This window comes from Squalius cephalus (genome assembly GCF_949319135.1).
Source record: "Squalius cephalus genome assembly, chromosome: 4".
Classification (NCBI taxonomy): Eukaryota; Metazoa; Chordata; class Actinopteri; order Cypriniformes; family Leuciscidae; genus Squalius; species Squalius cephalus.
In genome coordinates this window covers 32,966,834-32,985,544 of record NC_137125.1, presented here as the reverse complement: position 1 = coordinate 32,985,544, position 18,711 = coordinate 32,966,834, and the positions used below count along the sequence as shown (strand labels likewise).

Here is an 18,711-nt window from a genome sequence, read left to right as displayed (position 1 = left end):
CAATGAAATCAAGCTTGATTGTTGTGGCTTGATTTCGTTGTGTTGTGGCTTATTTCCGTTGTGAAGTGAACTTTTGTTTGCTTTTTAAATTTCGTTGTGTTGTGCACTACTGGGCCACCGTACTGCAGGCACCCTAGAAGTATCTTGATCAATAATAAAAGGTATTAGTTTATGAATCAACTAGTAATAAATAGTAAGTTATTTGAACTTACAACCGTACAGTTACCAACACAAATTTGCCAGTTATGTCCCCAAAATATTATCTGTTTTAGGCTAGAAATAAACATTCATAAATAGTTAGGCCTAAATTTAAAGCTACACTGTGTGATTTTTACCCCCATCTAGCGGTGAAATTGTATATGACTACCCAGTGAATATTAGTTTCTGTTCCTCTCAATTCCGAGGGCGTTTTAACTCCTACGGTGGCCGTATTATTCCAAGATTAACATGGCTTCCAGTTATCGACTTCGTCCATGACAATAATAAACAATACGTCTAAAATGAATAAAACTACAAGACAGATGTCAGGAGGTAAACGTCACCCTTGGAATCGGCTATCCCAGCATAATCAGATTAGGCTAACCTTACAATGTGTACAAAGTAAAAGCAATTAAAAATAACAAAAATTTACAGTGTCCTTTTTTTATATAGCTTAAAAAATTGCGCCTTTAAAACTATCCATCACCTATGATCCGTCGCAGCACAGATTTATGTTACAAGGTAAACAATACTTTTTCACCATTGACGCGAGGATGAAGTTATACTAGAGGTCGTTCTGGCGTTATGCACAACCATGCTATGGTTAGACAAGCAACTATAAAACTTCGAATTTACACAAATGAATTACAACAGGCTGAATTACCTGTCGAGAAGAAAGCAGGCAACCTCGACGTCCGTTTTAAAATCTTTTCTCCTCATGAGCTCTTTCCATCTGGGAAAAGTTACTCCAATATTGACTATGGTCTGGCTGATTTGTCTGTCGCGTTGACGTTTTAATTCTCTCTTTCAAATGTGAGTACGCACGCACACACACACACCACACTATCTTTCAAATCTGCCGGCACTCGCGAGCTCGCGAGTAATCTCCCCCTCGCATTCGTCACGGTGTCACTGAGTAAAAAACGCAAAAGGCGAAGCTTGAATTTACAGGCATGTCCCTCTTTGGCTAATGTAGTTTCAAGATGGAGGGGCAATATGGCGACCGGCATTCGAACCCCTCACCCGTATGTACTTTCAATGGCAGATTATGAACTTAAGAGAATACTTTATTACTTGAAAGAAGTAAATATACATTAATGAGCACATATATTTTTGAAAGAACTAAGTGTTTTTTGCTAAGAATCAACTAAAAAAGTTACACAGTGTAGCTTTAAGATTTATACATTTGAATTGAGTATTCAATTTCAGTCCATTTGGATGACACAATTTTAACCTAAAAAATAGATTAAAAAAAATACAAGTGATGGTAAATTTAAACCTGGTTGTTGTGTATTCAAAATGCATTAAAATCTTACCAGTTTTATTTATGTATGACTGACGAAAATGCATCACTTTGGGCCCTATTTTAACGGTCTGAAACGCAAGTATCAAGTGCGAAACGCAAGTAACTTTGTGGGCGGGTCTTGGGCGCTGTTGCTATTATACCGGCGGGATAAATGACTCTTGCGCCTGACGCAAATCTAAAATGGGTTGGTCTGAAGTAGCTTCATTATTCATAGGTGTGGTTTGGGCATAACGTGAAATAAACCAATCAGAGCGTCATCTCACATTCCCTTTAAGAGCAGGCACGCTTATTCTATAGCGGATTCCTATTATAACGGCGGATTTGCCAGGCGCGCGCCAGGAGCGGTTCACAGCCGAGGAGACCGACGTTCTCATCAGGGCCGTAAAACACAGAGAAGTGACATTGGGGATGGGAGAAACACACCCAAATTAACTTCGGTTAAACAGGCGTATGATAATTTGGGTAAATGTGTAAGCTAGATGTATGCTTTTATAATAAACTATCTATCTATCTATCTATCTATCTATCTATCTATCTATCTATCTATCTATCTATCTATCGTAATAATGTATGAAAACTGCTGCTTCTGTGTAGATGAGAGAATCAAAGTGTATGCGCGTTGTGCACACGCTACATTGATTATGGCCAAGCATGCGCCCTTAAAATGGCATATGAATAACATGCGCAACGCGCCACTGACTTTAAACTAGATTTTTTCGGTTAGTGGCGGTTAATTGTTTTCTAAACCTGTAAAATAGCATGAGGGAACGTTTGCGCCGGAACACGCCTCCTCTTTGCGGTGAACCGCCCCGGGGAGCGCAAGTGTATTTCTTAGTTAACCGACGTGCGTCTGTGGAGGGAAAAGTAGGAATGATACATGCGTCGGTGTACAAAGTCAATTGCGCTGGGTGCAAGATAGGGCCCTTTAAGTTTATGTTAAAACAGTGTTATCCAAATGGATGGAAAGTTTATGTGCAATTCAAATACAGAAATCTAGGCCTCAATGTTTTTGGAGTGTACCCAGCATACCATTTTGTAAGGCTAGAAGTGATTAGCATGCTCTTGTGCTGTGATGTTGTTTTTTTAGTGCACTGTAGTAAAGTCCAGGGGGCGTGTTCTTTCCCTCTTCTAATCTGTACACTCTTCTAGGCCGTCAGTAGTTGATGCATTATTGAAGTACCCTTAAAATACATAAAGACTGTTTAATGATTGATGATATGTGAGGTTTTGTCTTTACGCTTATGTATATTTACGCTCTAGTGTTATTGGGGCGACAGGGCAGGGCTTTAATAGGTCACCAACGGTTGGTACTGTATTCCATGTGTGTGGGTGTTTATTACCACCCACGTCCTTTTAAATATAAAACAACTGCTTTTGCTGCAATCTGTGAGCTCATTTCCTGCTGAAGCCTGATTCAGCTTTGGAATCATATCATGAAAAACAGATTTTTCTTGATTATGATCAGATAAAACTGAACACATACTGTTACATTTAGCACTCAAAATTTCCTTTCCAGTCCAAAAAAGAGAGAAATGAAATGAAATGAAAAGCACATATGACTGAATTTGTAGTATTTTACTAGTATTTTACTAAGAATTTTTGATTGTGATGCACCGAAAAATTTTTTTTTTACTGTAACACTTAAACCGAAATTGAAGTTTTCATTTTGACGAAAACAGAAACCGAAAATAACGTTTCTATAATAATCAATTAGGGCTGTGAAACGATTAATCGCTATTTATCGCATCCAAAATAAAAGTGTGTGTTTACATAATATAGCCTATGTGTGTGTACTGTAATTACTTTGTATATACAGTATAAATACACACACACATGCATGTATATATTTAAAAAATATTTGCATGTATATACTGTATACATTTATATATAATTTATATTATATATAAATATAAATATTTTATATATAGATAACACATTTTTCTTAAATATATACATGCATGTGTGTTTATTTATATATACAAAATAATAATACACAGTACACACACATATATTATGTAAACACAAACTTTTATTTTGGATGCGATTAATCGTTTCACAGCCCTATATCAATTAATTAATAAAATGTATAATAATCAACTCAAAAAATTGATTTCATTTTAATTGATATATTTATGTTTCTACTCCAATTTGTTGAAATATAAACATTTAAATGGGGGCTGTAATACAAACTTGTTTTCATAACAGATTTACTCAAGCGTATTAAATAATGAGGACAACAATGAATATATAATATAGTGCATATATCTAGCAAAATGCTCCTCTCTAGAGTTTTTTTTTTTTTTGTAGCTGACTAATGAGTTTTCCTGAGGTAAATATAACATTACTTGACGCCACATTAAAGAGCATCAAAATGACATTTATTGTTTGAATTTTTGTTATAAAATTGACAGAATTTAAAAGCTGAGACTTTGTTTTTATAACAAAACTAACAAAGCATAAAACTCATTGCGGTGTTTAGTGAAGTTTTGTTCATGCATCGAAAGAACACAGCATAGACTAAAAGATCTTGGCTCATCAAATTGAAGGTTGAGTAAAAACAAGAATTCTCCCATTTCACCTAATATTGGGATCGTAGTATGCATGTGTTCCCACCAAACCATAGTGAACATCACACAACTGTGTCAAAGTAGGAAGGAACAGTGACTTTGACTTTTGACTGCCGTACTTATATACTGAGCAGACACTTTATACCTTTCTTTCCATGTCAAGGGTTCAGTAGCATTATGGGATTGAAACTCAACCACCTTTATGATGGCACAGTCATACCTTGGTATTCAAATGCTCAGCTTGTGTCTACAGGAAACTGTTCTTATATAAAAACACAGTTGAATGTGAATGAACAGTAATGAAGGTTAATTTCTAGAGGAAACATGCAGCGTTGCATGGAAAAGTGTTCAGAGAATTGATTTAGTTCTAGTAAAGTGAAGGCTTGACTGCTGATTCATATTTCACAATTCATGGGAAGTCAAACTAATTATAATTCTAAGTAATGCTGCTTTACTGAACTCTCATGACTCAAAAACTAATTTGCGCAGTTATTCACATGCAGAATCTATAAGATGTTTATCATTTATTTTTAGAAAGACAGGAATCATAAAAATAGCTGGATATATGTAGATATTTTCTCTCTCTTAGTTAATTAAAATGCTTAACAGCTTACAGATTTAGCAACTGTATATATGGACTGCATAACTAGAAGCAATAAGGAAAGTCATTTATAAGAACCACTGACCTATTTCTGTTATTGGTAGTTACATCACTCATGTAAAGACAGTTTGCTCATGCCTTTACTTGAGGATTTGAACTGATGTTGTCAGAGTGATGTGTAAGTCATATATCTTGTATGAAACACAGCTCAATAAAAGGATCACAACAGGAGGAACAGCAGTTTGTTGCGTTAAAAGCACTGAGCTGGTCTGAATCAATCAGCACTTATATATGTTGTTAGAGAGAATGGTTTAAAGTGTTGAAAAATAAATAAATTAAACTGCAGATTTAGATTTAACACTCTCACTCAGTAAGGGTTTAGCTAGTTTGGGACCAAATTTTAGTTTGTACTTATTGATAAAGCATTTGTTTTATCACCCCCCCCCCCCCCCCCTTTTAATAACTGTGGTAACATGGTGAAATATAACACGATTATTTGTGTTAAAATTGAGAAAATGGAATGAGACCATTTACTTGTCTTCTTTCCATGCTGTTGGAAGGGTACAAATTATGTCACATCCAGCGTGTCAGCAATTTTAAGGACAGACAATTTTTGCAATGTTTGGAAAATCATGTGGGATCAGATTTGCACACAAAAAGTGGGACACAGTTAAAAATGACTTTTTTAAATAATTCAATTAACTTTTCTCTGCAATGAATTAAATATTAATTAAACAAATAGTCAAAATGATGACACTGTTGTACGATTGTTCGATACGGTTCAGACCTTTGAGATGAGACGGGCAAAAATCACACTTTTATGGAGGCGGATACAAACATTTGAAAACTAGGTACTTTTCCTGCTTGGTTCATTTTAACAGTTTATCAAACCTAATGATTCTCACAACAAGAAAAGATGGGATTTGGGGCCTTAAATACTTCATATAAAGTCATGGGACACCAAAGAGTACTGTGTTCATGTCTCCGGTTATAAATCACTATAGATAGAAGCATGTTTTTGTTTATTTGTATGCTTTATCCAGTGTTATCTTGGCATTTCTAGCACATGGTGCTTCAGGATTCATGACAGTCTTCTTTGTAAAGATGTTCTCTTGGCGTCGTTGGCATTCAGCAGCCGGAAGGTGGCATGCTTCATATTCAGCATTCACAGATGAAGCAGTGGAGCTATTAATAGCTTGAGGACAGTTTAAATACACACCGCCCGTCAGGAAAGAGTAGCGAGAGCGCTTGAGTGACTCACTGTAAATAAAGAGAGCCTCACAAGCTCTCAAAGACACTTCACATCTCCTGCCCGCTGATCTAACTCCATTTTTTAATTTAGAACACCTCATGTGGGTTTAAGTGTGACTGAAGACCTTTAACTGGGCAGAATATCTTCATTACAGACACAAAAAAAGTATTCAGATCACAGTATAATGGTGGACTTATCCAAACTGGAGTTCAAAACCATGCCATGTGACGCAGGGCCAAAAATAAACCACTTTAAAACAGTACAACTGAAGGGTGACATGATCGTTTTCATTGATCAGCGTTGGTGGAAGTCGGTGTCTCATGTGGATGGTTATCGGACGATTTCTCAGATCCATGGAGAATTCCCAGGAAGCTTTGGAATCTGTAGGGAATCTTTAAACCATGGTAATCTGACCATGTTAACTGTGATGATCAATAGTGACATCAGCTCGACCCATCAGATGCATTTTTCTGCTGAACGGTCAGATGACTACAAACTCCTCCGAGAAAAGTAGCATTAGTTGAAGTACTTTAAATGAGGTGTAGCTTGTGTCTCGGAAAGCTCCAGTTTCACAATCTGTCTTTGTTAGGGTGACAGAAACAGAAGAGGACAGAAATAATTGAGGAAAGAGAGGCCGTCCTTGTGCTGTCACTCAAAGACACGGGCAGAACAAAGAGTCACCCATCGTAATGAATGAGACTTTGATTTGTTTTTTCCTGACAAGGTCACTAAAAGCAAGTGAAAAAAAGCACTTTGCCTGAACACATACGGGCAAGAAGACATAGATGCTGGAAAGAAAACGCCTAAGCAGTCTTTCTTCTGCATTTGTACTCCAAATGCACGTTTTCCTGACTTTTATACTGTGCAAAAGCTGCATTTGCGAGATGAACAATGTTCTTGTGTTCACTACAGCGATGTTAAAAGGGATAGTTCACCCAAAAATTGTTTTGTCATCATTAAAGGAATATTCCAGATTCAATACATCTTCATCCTCCATTGACCTCTACGCAACTACCACTTTATCTCTTCAAAAAGTTCAAAGAGATCGTAAAACTATTCCATATGAATTGAGCGGTTTAGTCCAAACTTTCTTAAGAGACTAGACTGCTTTCTATGATGAACAGATTGAATTTAGGCTTTTATTCACATATAAACTTTGATCAGCGAACATTGACAGAAGCTCAACTGAACCTGCTTGATGTGCGGGAACAAACCTCATCGGTTCTTGCAGAAGCTCAAACTTGCTGCATATCACGAGAATGAACCTCATTGGTTCTTGCGGAAGCTCAAACTTGCTGCGTAACACGAGAATGAACCTCATTGGTTCTTGGAGAAGCTCAAACTTGCTGCGTAACACGAGAATGAACCTCATTGGTTCTTGGAGAAGCTCAAAACGTGCTGCGTAACATGAAAATTAACCTCATTGGTTCTCGCATGTCAAGCGAACATACTTGAGCCGTTTACCGTTGATGAATGTTTAAAAATGATTAAAATACTAAATTAAATCTGGTCAGCGATTAAATTTATAAAACAAATCTTCAGAAAATTTGGACTAAACCACTCAATTCATATGGATTAGTTTTACGATCTCTTTATGAACTTTTTTAAGCGTTAAAGTGGTAGTTGCGAACCATGTCAGTGGGATTGAAAACTCTCAGATTTCATCAAAAATATCTTCATTTGTGTTTCAAAGACTTACAGGTTTGGAACGACATGAGGGTAAGTAATTAATGACAGAATTTTCATTTTTGGGTGAACTATCCCTTTAAACTCAATCAACAGTATTTGAGGAATAATGTTTATTAATTAAAAAATAAGGACTCATCCCTCACTTTCTTAAAAAAAACAGTAATGAGGTTTTGATGAGGAACTCACAATGGAAGGTGAATATACATGTTAACATGAATTTGGTGTTTACTGTGTAAAATCGTATTCAATTTTACAACTTCATAAGGCTTAATGTCTTGTAGCTAAATACTATTGAAACATTGAGTATTTTAACGTTTACAGTTTGCTCCTATAAGTAGGTCTAAAAAGCACCATAATAGCCATCCATAAGACTGCTGGACTGTATTCCAAGTACACAGAAGTCATAACATAGCTTTATGTGAGAAAGGGGCCTAAATTTCAGTTATTCAAGGAAAATCTTCAGTAACCCTTTATTTTAATGTGCTGTATATACATGTTACATGTATTTACTAACAGTTAATTATGCATAATTCTCAGCAAATAACACTAAACCAAACCTTGACCCTAAACCTATAGTAAGTACATGTTGCTAATTAATATTACTCCATAATTGTGTAATTACAAAGACATAAAAATAAAGTTTGATCAAATATTTCCCTCGACTAACGCTCTTATCTTGCTATCTTGCAGCCTTGTTTTTCAAACTTGTTGCATTCATATATCTCATGTACATATCATAGTCGTTACCGTGGGCCGTAAAGGACAAAAGTGCTTACTTTGTGACTGTTTGTGGTGGTATTTATAAAGTATTAATGCAATTTTTTTGTATGTTTTATGTTTTCAACATTTTAAGTGCAGAGACATGCTCCTTAAAAGAAAAGTAGAGCACAGACACATGAAGATCTGAGAGAATAATCTATCATGCAGCACAGAAAGCTTTGTCAGGCTTATGTTTTTCCTGTGGATGTGCTGTTCCTGTCATATCCTGATCTGGGATCAATTAACCGTATTTAACAGCAGAGCTAAAACCCAAAACAATTGAATAAAAGATGAAAAGGTTATAATAAAGACTAAAGAACGTGACAGCGTTTTTTGAAATGTCATGAAGCAGTTATGAGTTTGTCATAACTGATCTGTAGCCTCATAGTGTGGATTATTCACAAACAAAAGATCAGAGACGATCAATACATCTCTTCAGAATGATGCACTTTGAGGCACACTTGAGGTTTTTGAGTTTTGCTATTAACACTAATGTAAGAAAAGAAAATACATTTACTTGTGAATATAATTTTGACTTGGTTTAGGACTAACCTTTTCTTCTCCATTGGTCAATTTGTTTTACTTGTTTTAAGCACAAATTTAACAAAATGCATTTTTTTTTCTCTTCTTTTTTCCTGGAAAAATTAGAGAGAATACGATTTTTACCTCATGATTTGTTTCAATTTCAATTCAGGGCGTCAAACTTCAAGAATCATTCTCGCTACATATTAAATACTGGGTAAAGATTAAGGGTACGTTTACACAACCCCGATGTGCTTAAAACGGAGAAGTTTTTCCTTTCAGTTTTCCACATACAGACAACACAATTGTCAAAACGATCCCCATTCACACAGATCCACTTGCAACCCGTTTTCAAAAGTTTGCGTTTTCAGGTACCCAAAACGCCGTTGTGTAAACGATCGGCCAAAACGCATAAAAAGTTTTACATTTTTAGTTGAAAATGGTGTCGTGTAAACAACCCCTTATTTGTATTCAGATATGTCTGTTTGGACCCATCAATGGAAATTGAGTATTAGCAGCTATAACGTTCAATCGTATACAGTTTTTTTTTGTAGAAATGTTGTTTTCTGTGGATGTGAATGAGAATTATCAACTGCCAAGTGTAAGACATTGTGGGATAAATACATTTATTATTTTATAAAAATGTGAATTCGTTCATGATGCTGAATGAAGCTTATTTAGCCTTTTTTCCCTGGTTGTTAAAATTATCTGAAAGCATATGACTGACACATTTTTGCATTTTCATGGTGTATATGTATATACCACTGCATATGCACCTTGTGTGTTGTTACCAGAATTATTAATAATTACTTAAAATTCCAATTATAATTTTTTTATGTCGATCAATCCAGAAATGTTTGAGAAACAATCAGGGTTTTTTCTCCCTCACAGTATAGCAGGCAGTTTTCCTAGGAGAGAAATCCAATCAAGATTTCATGTACCCTTTCAGTGGAAATTAATTTTAGCAAACGTAGAGGAAATGTTAAGCGTACGGCACATTTTCACCTGGAAAATCGTTCTGGAAATGATGCAAGCAGTTAACAGCAAACAGAAGAGTCAAACTAAAACTGAACTCAGTTTGCCGTCGTGCTCCACCACACACAATAAAAGAAACAAGATGTAGTTTCACTCGTCACGTTCACACGCCAACGCCTGCGATAGTCCAGTAAAGATTGATTTCTCCAGCAGACATACAGCAGGAGCTCACATGTGGCATTTCATTTTGTGTGCGTGTAATGAAATAGTGATTCGTTCTGAGATGAAGTGCCATGTTGAAACTCACAGAAACACGGGCAGCGGTCTGAATATTGATTTGCATCTTTATTAAAGCAATAAAATTACCAGTTTCTGAATACAATACAATACTCAAACCCAATTTCATTGTGCTGAAGAACGGAAGAGCTGTGCTTTCATCGATCAGACGCATTATTAAAGAAATGAGTTTTGGGGATTTGAGATCATTGAGATGGAGAAAACAGACTTTGACTTTGACTCTGATTTTGATTAGTTTATTGAATGTGTTCTTATGCTGTACTTACAAATCATGCTAAGGTGTCACCTGAATATTACTTTGTTACTTGGTGTTATGTAACTGACTGGCAGGCGTTGGAGACATTTTGGACTTAACAGCTGGGGAACTAGTGATTTAACTGTTTTTTTCTTCTTCTTTACTTTACCTTCACACTGTTGATGTTTCAAAGGATCTCAACCAAACTTAATTTTAAATAATAATAATAATTGCTTTTGAATATTAGTTTTTATTTTACAGTACAGTAATACTATTACAATAATAATATACTTTTCTCTTAATTTCTTCATTTTTGTGCAGAAAACTTAAGGGAGATCTTTAAGTTTGCTAGTTTAAACTCTTTAGTTATATGTAGAGCTGTGTATTGGCAAGAATTTAAAAAAAAAAAAAATAAATAAAAGTGCTTGCAGGATTCTTCAGGTATGAAAACAGTTATGAGTGCATATATTCTTAGATTCTGCTTTAAAGGTGCCGTAGAATGGATTATTTTATTATTTTATAATGTTTCCTGGGGTGCCCTTATAATGTTAGTATGTTTTTTAGATCAAAATTTGTTATAATTTAGAAATAAAAGGCATATTTCCTAGCCTGATTTCATCCATTGATTTGAACACTCAGTTTGAAGGGGCGTGTCTGCTGTTATACTTCAGTGTAAATGCCCTCTGCTGTGATTGGCTGACATGCTTGCATATGAAATATCTGGCATTACATGTAGAGCTATCTGGAAAACTTTTACTATTACAGCTTTTATACGTTTTTACTATTACAGCTATCGGGATTAACGAATCATGAGAAGTTTTTTAAGTATTTAGATCTATTCCCATCACATAAAAGGTTGCAGTGATGAGCACTGAGCAGATGACAGCCTGTTGATCGCGTGAATGAAGATCTTATCACTGCAACGCGATTTACTGATGCATAAACAGTGTTGAACGACTTTGAGAGAAAGATTATCTGTCTGAACTTGAACAATTACACATCAGAAATTCACATAACCCACTGGTTCTTCAGAGGCTCGGATGAAGGAGCTAAAAAAATATTTTTGTGTTCATTTGAAATTGTACATCCAAACACTGAGCAACTGCCATCGTTCGCTCGTTTGCAAGCCACGATGTCTCTCGAGGAAAAAACAATATCGCGCTGGATCTAGATAACACAGTGTAAATTATCATTAATAAAATCACTACTTACCGCTTGCGGGAATATAACGTTAGTTGAATTTGCCCCCTTCGTCCGTTTGAGACGGCGAGAGAAGCCTGGCTGCTTGATATTGTTCCAGGTTAGAAAAACAGTCCGTGGTGAAATGGGCAGAGCAACTAACAACTTTGAATTAAACTGTAGCGGTATCCGATTATAGATAGATAGATAGATAGATTATAGATAGATCTGCCATTTTCCCTATGATCCTCGCTTGTTTCTTCACCTGCAGAACTTCCGATGATTCGGCAGGACAGTTCCGCCTGGCCTTGAACATGGGCTGGCATATGCAAATGTTTGGAGGCGTACATATTAATGATCCCGACTGTTGCGTCACAGTCAGTGTTATGTGGAGATTTGCCTGTTTTTCAGGGGTGTTTTTCAAAAACGAGATTTAAATAAGAAAGAGAAAACTATGGTGTTTGAGACTCACTGTATGTCATGTCCATGTACTGAACTCTTGTTATTTAACTATGCCAAGATAAATTCAATTTCACATTCTAGGGCACCTTTAAAGCTTCACAGTATGCCAGTTTTTAATTTCTCAAGTAAACATATCGACACTGCATTGAGAATCAATACAGTATTGTCAAACATAATATTGTGATATTCAATTAATGTTTTCTTACACCCATAGTTATTATAGGACCACACAATCACCTGAATCAATATGGAAATGACATTCAGTAATTAATATTAAATTTACCTTTTAGAAAATGTAGAACAACATTACTTATGTTCTTCATGAAAATTTGGGAACACATAGTTTGATACACAGCATGAACTTCAGAAGATGTAATTAACAATTTGGGTTACACTTTATTTTAATGTGTCAGTGTAATTATTTAAGTACTGGGTAACATTAAGTTATTACATGTACTTACTATATGGTTAAGGGCAGGATTACGGTTTGGTTTAGGTTAGTTACATGTAATTATGCCTAATTTATAGTTATTACTATAGTAAAAACATGTAACGTGTAACAAGGACACATTAAAATAAAGTGTTACCAAAATTGGAAAAATAATAATAAAAAAAAAAAACCCAGCTTGTATCCTCTCTGGCTACAATTGTGTTACTTACTATTACAGTATAAATGTCCTGCCAATAATGTTTTACTGTATTATTGGATCATTTCTGAGTTTAAAACTATACAAAGAAACACACTTCTCAATAGTCTTATGTTAGAAATGGTTTTCTAATGTAACCATTCCAACAGTTGCTAAGATTGGATTGGTCAGTCAGGTTTTTAAAGCGGGCCTCACTGAAGGGCCCAGATTGGCAGTAGACACACAATAAAACTGTTTGGGGGAAATTGGGAGTTTACTTGCCAGGGTAGTCGATGTTTCTGGTGTTACATGGTGTTTGGCCATACACCGATTACATTACTTGGCCACCGCGCTACTGTAGTTTTTCTTTTTTAATTTTAGGCCTATACACAGAGTATGCGAGATCGCAAATTCAAAAGTGAAAGTGAAAAGCGAGTGTGCATTCAAAATACCCCCGATGCTATCGATAAAACCAGTGTTGTCACAATTGAATATACTGGTGTGAAAATTTTCTCACCCTGACATCCGTAATCTGGAGTCAGGATTCAGTTTCATTCCTGTTGTGGTCACAAGGTTTATTTGATGTCTATTACATGAGGCCATGGGATTTTTGTTGTACAGACAATCAAAGAAATAATGCCTTGAGATATCTTATCATAATGTTCGAAGGGGCTCTAGTTTGATTATCAAATTATTATAGAAGTTTTCAATAATTGAACCACCTGTTGTCAGATATTCCTGACTACTTTTGGACATTTAATTAATTGTATTATTATGGTGCATGCATATTTTCATTTCAAATATGTCTAGTCTGGAAGATTTACCTTCAACAAAATATAAAAACAACAAACTGTGGTTGTATTTTCTGTCCAAGTTGGCGGCTCACGGTTAGAATAACTTGCAATGTGGACCAGGTTTTATGACAATAGTCATTGCTCAGTCTTGAAGACCCTGAGTAAAAATGAGAAGAAATCTTAGAGCTCTGACTGAGGGGTTTGTGTCTTCTGAAACATTGCTTGACGTCCACACAGTCTTATCATCACAGAGAGTTGAGGATTGGGCTAATGGCCTGTTGTTTGGCAGGAGATTATTGGTTCTGAGGCCAAAACACACAGCACAAGACAGTCCCAGATTATCCCGTTCTCCAGTGGGATCGCCTCATGTGGTAGGACGAGGTCAGGTCATTTGGATGAAGGCTACTTCACATCTTCTGCAACTCTCTAGCTCTATAAGGGGTGAATAGGCTTCTACATAATTGCAACATCCAGTCATAAAAATGGAATTACTGTATAAAATGGAACGTCACGGAATTTAGCCACATTTGGATGAATAAATCAAAAGTTGGGCTGTACACTTCTGTACACTTTAAACCTCAAAAGACTGCTGTTTAAATATGAAGTCTGCATGTTCTGCGTGTCTCAGACATCTAGTAAAATGGAAACATAAAACACAGAATTTGGGACTGATTTCATAGGTCCCTAGGTGGACCGTGATCTTCTGAAAAGAGGATTTGATGCCCAATTAAGACTGTTGCCCAATCTGGGGCCATTTTGACCAAAAAAACTGGGGTCTTAAACCTGAAGGTCTTTACACAGGAACCATTGACATCAGAGGGGCATGAGGAGATATTAGAAGATCAGAGTTTGCAGATTTTTGAGCACAGTTGGTTGTTGTTGTTGTTGTTGTTGTTGTAATTTTTAGTTTTTCTGACAGGAATCATGATGCTGTCAAAGAGAAGAGCGTTAAAATGACTCCTGAAAAGGCTTCTGATAACCGAGAGCATTTATTTCCCGTTCCATTCATCGGGCACAATGAAACCGGAAGCTCGGTGTTGACACGAGACACGTGGCTGATTTGTTTAGCCCGAGGCGAGAGAGGTCCGAGCGGTTCATTACAGCGCTGAAAAAGTCTTTGTTTGTGTCAGACCGTCAACTCACTGCTGCTGAGCATGCTGGGAAATAACCCCTTGTTTATGAAATGTCACACATACATGTCAATCACCTCACTGTGTGGATGAATATCCACGTCAGTTTTAAATATTAGGTCAAACATGGTAAATAAATTTAACGGATGGATTGAGACGCTGACTAACCTCCTGCAGATTTGCCTTCAGGAAGTGATGTTGTTCATATGACTGATAAAGTCGACCATTAGCGTGACAGTAGCTCAGCTGTTCTCAGAAATATTGAAATGAACTACTTTAAAAAAAAATATGTTGCAGTGTAGCGTGGCAAACGGGTACATTGGTTTTCAAACTCTATCATATGGTGTTCTACCACATACCCGTCTCCATATCGGCGTGATGAATATGATCTTCAACCAGATGGAACTGGATAATATTCTGAATGTTCTGACCTATAATGCTGCCTGAATCATAATCATACACTATTCATTCATTGGCCAGAGGAGAACTGCACCCCGACTGAGCCTGGTTTCTCCCAAGGTTTTTTTCTCCATTCTGTCACCGGATGGAGTTTTGGTTCCTTGCCACTGTTGCCTTTTTTACCTTTTGACTTTTGGCTTGCTTAGTTGGGGACACTTAATATTCAACAATATTATTGATGCCTGCATTGATACCATTGTATGAGAACTGAACTGAGCTGGACGATGACATCACGGTTTTCTCCAGAGTGGCTAGATATATAAATGAACTAAATTAAGAACTTTTTTAAAACGAAAATTAATCATTCCTGAACTTACTTAAGCTGGAATGTGACGCTATTTTTGAAACTAACTTTGTTGCGTTATTTCCCTTTTATCACTGTAAAGCTGCTTTGAAACAATCAGTATTGTAAAAAGCACTAAATAAAGGTGACTTGACTTGACTTTGAGCACTGAGAAGTGAATCACTTTGTTTAAATGGTTCATTTGCATTTACTACCATTTCCAAAAATGATTCACAGATAATTAATTTACGTCTTTGTGGCATTAATTTGATAGGAGTATTTATTGGAATCATTTTACAACATAATAAAGTTTCATTTGAAAGCAGCAATTGCTAAAAAAACAGATCATCTTATGATAAAGCTATGATTTTCTACCAAGTTTACCCATGTTGCCTTTCTCTGGTTTGGGGGTGGGTCGGTTCATACGGTGACCTTTGAAACAATCATCAGTGTCTTAAGGTGAACTGGGCAGCAGTGGAAGGTTGTGTCCAGATGCCGGTTGTGAGGTTTCCTGTGGATAACATTGATCCTTAGAAACAATAGAGCTCACCACATGCATTGTGAGAGAATGAATGAATAACATACGAATAATCATCCTATTCACACCACAGTGGTGAGCATGTGCAGTGATTTTAAATGGCTTTTGCTTCACCTGCTCTGGATTGGGGTTAATTCACCACTCATTCTTAGCAGATTTACTGTCGTAAATAAGGAAAGAGTTTTAAGAGTTTTTTGGTGAATGCTTAGCTTTAGATAATTTTGTCCAGCAATAATGAGAAACACAAAGCTGGTGACAGGTAATAGTGAGCAATTTTTTGAGTGCAAATAACTTTTCCTTTAGCAATGCAAACACATAAACCTGCAGAGCCAATGTGATTCTTCAGAGTCATAAACTGAAGCAGCATTATGAATATATTCATCTGTCTGTCAGGGTTTATTGGCTGTAGATGCTCACATGTGAAGAACATATTGAAAACGCTCCTTTACAGATAGATGGGCTTCTGAATATGAAAAGCTGAATATGAAAGACCTGTCTCGCTCTTTCTCTTGCTCCCTTCCCCCCTCGCAGTCTTCAGAAAACCATAAAAGCCGTTCAGAAATGAGAACAGGTCGCTGGAATGGAATATGAAATATTCAAAGCGATTATAGTGTGAACTGTGCTGATCGGAGCAGGGAAAGAGGTTTTCTGTGTGTGGAATTATTAGCGACACTTTTACGTGCACCATCAGACTCTAGAACCCCAGTGGATTTTGTCTTTTCAAATTTCCAGTCAAAATATTTAACCCTCTGGAGCTCTTTGGTCATTTTAGACCGAAAAATTTTATGTTTTGTTTTTTTAAAAGATTTTTTTACTTCATTGGAATGGTACGAAACTTGGTAAAGGTTTTGGCACTTGCTTTGTGAACACAAAAAAAAAACATGATTTTTTGGACATGATTTGAAAAGGTTAAATGGTCCTGTAAAAAATAGTCACACTTGTGCTCCTCGCGGTCAAAAATGAGCGCATTGGAAATTAATGGGAGACAAATTTTATCTAGTGAAAACTTTGGTACTGCAGCCAAACAAAATCTTACTGAAAGCTAATTTTTTGAGATATCAAGCTCAAATTTTTAACAAAACTTGTTTAGATTTATGGCTTTGATTTTCTTGTATTTAGAGTAAGACGTGATTTTTTAAATATTTATTTCATAAAAAAAATTAAATTGTAGTTTTTACATTTTTCATAACAAAATGCGTACAATTTTTACTTTTTTAAGTTGACTTTTTAAAAAAAATTTCACTTCAGCAATAATCTGCCAAGTGTTGTCTTTAAAAAGAGATCAAACTTAAGTCTGTGCTCTAAAGCATTCAAGATTTAAGCATTCAAGATTTAAGACTATTAAGATTATAAATACAGCACAAATATAATTTGGTACATTAAAAAAGTAATTTTTGACCGACACGTGAAGAGCACCGTATCCTTAAAATAAGATAAAATACTTGAGAAGTGAAAATATGTAAGACTTTTTCTGACAGTTATCGGACATTTTGTTGAACGATTTATGCTTTAAACTTTTTTTTTTTTTTTTTGTGGTTGTTTTCCAAGAAATCCTGAAAAACCCTTAAAGGAGAACTCCGGTCAATTTTAACATTGAGCTCATTTTTTTGTCAATTTGGAGTGCTGTCAATACAGAGAACAACGACAAAAATCGGTGTTGCCTACACCTTGTTATCCTCTTTTTAAAATTTGCACCCTGTTGACTTCAATGGGGCAAGTTTTAAACCTGCTTTTAGCCTCTTAACATCCTTGATGTGTCATTACAAGTGCACAGGTCATAGGATCATAGGATCCTATGACCTGTGCATAGGGTCATAGGATCACGCGCATAGGATCATAGGATAGGATATGATCACGCGCGCATAGGATCACGCGCGTGAACTCGGCAATCGACTACTTTGGACTTCACCCGAAAACAGGATGTAAATACAGGTATTTGCGCTGGCTTAAATAACATCATTTTTATCCATTTCTTTCACATCTACTGCAGTCAGATTCACTCGTGTTCACTCTGAAGGAATCACTCACATGACCTGTGCACTTGTAATGACACATCAAGGATGTTAAGAGGCTAAAAGCAGGTTTAAATATTGCCCCATTGAAGTCAACAGGGTGCAAATTTTAAAAAGAGGATAACACGGTGTAGGCAACACCGATTTTTGTCGTTGTTCTCTGTATTGACAGCACTCCAAATTGACAAAAAAATGAGCTCAATGTTAAAATTGACCGGAGTTCTCCTTTAAAACAAGATATATTAAATTGAGAAGAAAAGCTGCATGAAATAGACTTGTCAGAGAATTTATTTTGAACTAACTTCAAGATATATTGAATGCAACACAGATATATGTGAAGCAATTAAATCTAACCAATTTTTTATGTTTATGCATAAAAAATGCCCAAAACTACAGAACGGATCCTTTTTAAATGAGTCTTAATATCTTACACAATTTTCAATTTAAATGTAATTTTAGTTTTTCTAGGGATGCTTATATTTTTATTGGAAAACAACAAAAAATACTAATTAATATATATATTCTTTGCAGTGTACACAAGTCTACACCCCACACACATGAAAGTGAACGCTGCTCTACTTTCTGCTTTTAAAGACTGTTTGATCATCTGCTGTATTATTTCCCACGGTAAATGAGAGGAAATGGAAGAAGACTTTGAACAGCCAATAAACACACAGACATTAAAGTGCACTCTTAAATCTGAGTCCCTGAACTTGAGCTGATGCAAGAGCATGAACAAGTATCAAAGCAGCCCTCGCGCTCTCTTTATTATGTACAAGCTTCTGTGTGCTGGAAATTGGGGAAAAACTTTGATTATTCATGATAAT

At 36.0% G+C, this 18,711-nt stretch overlaps 1 protein-coding gene across 3 annotated transcripts in view; it reads left to right on the top strand.

Moving 5' to 3' along the window:
* Positions 1 to 18,711, top strand: part of phf21b (PHD finger protein 21B) — a 62,065-nt gene that overhangs the window by 9,356 nt on the left and 33,998 nt on the right. The window lies entirely within an intron of this gene.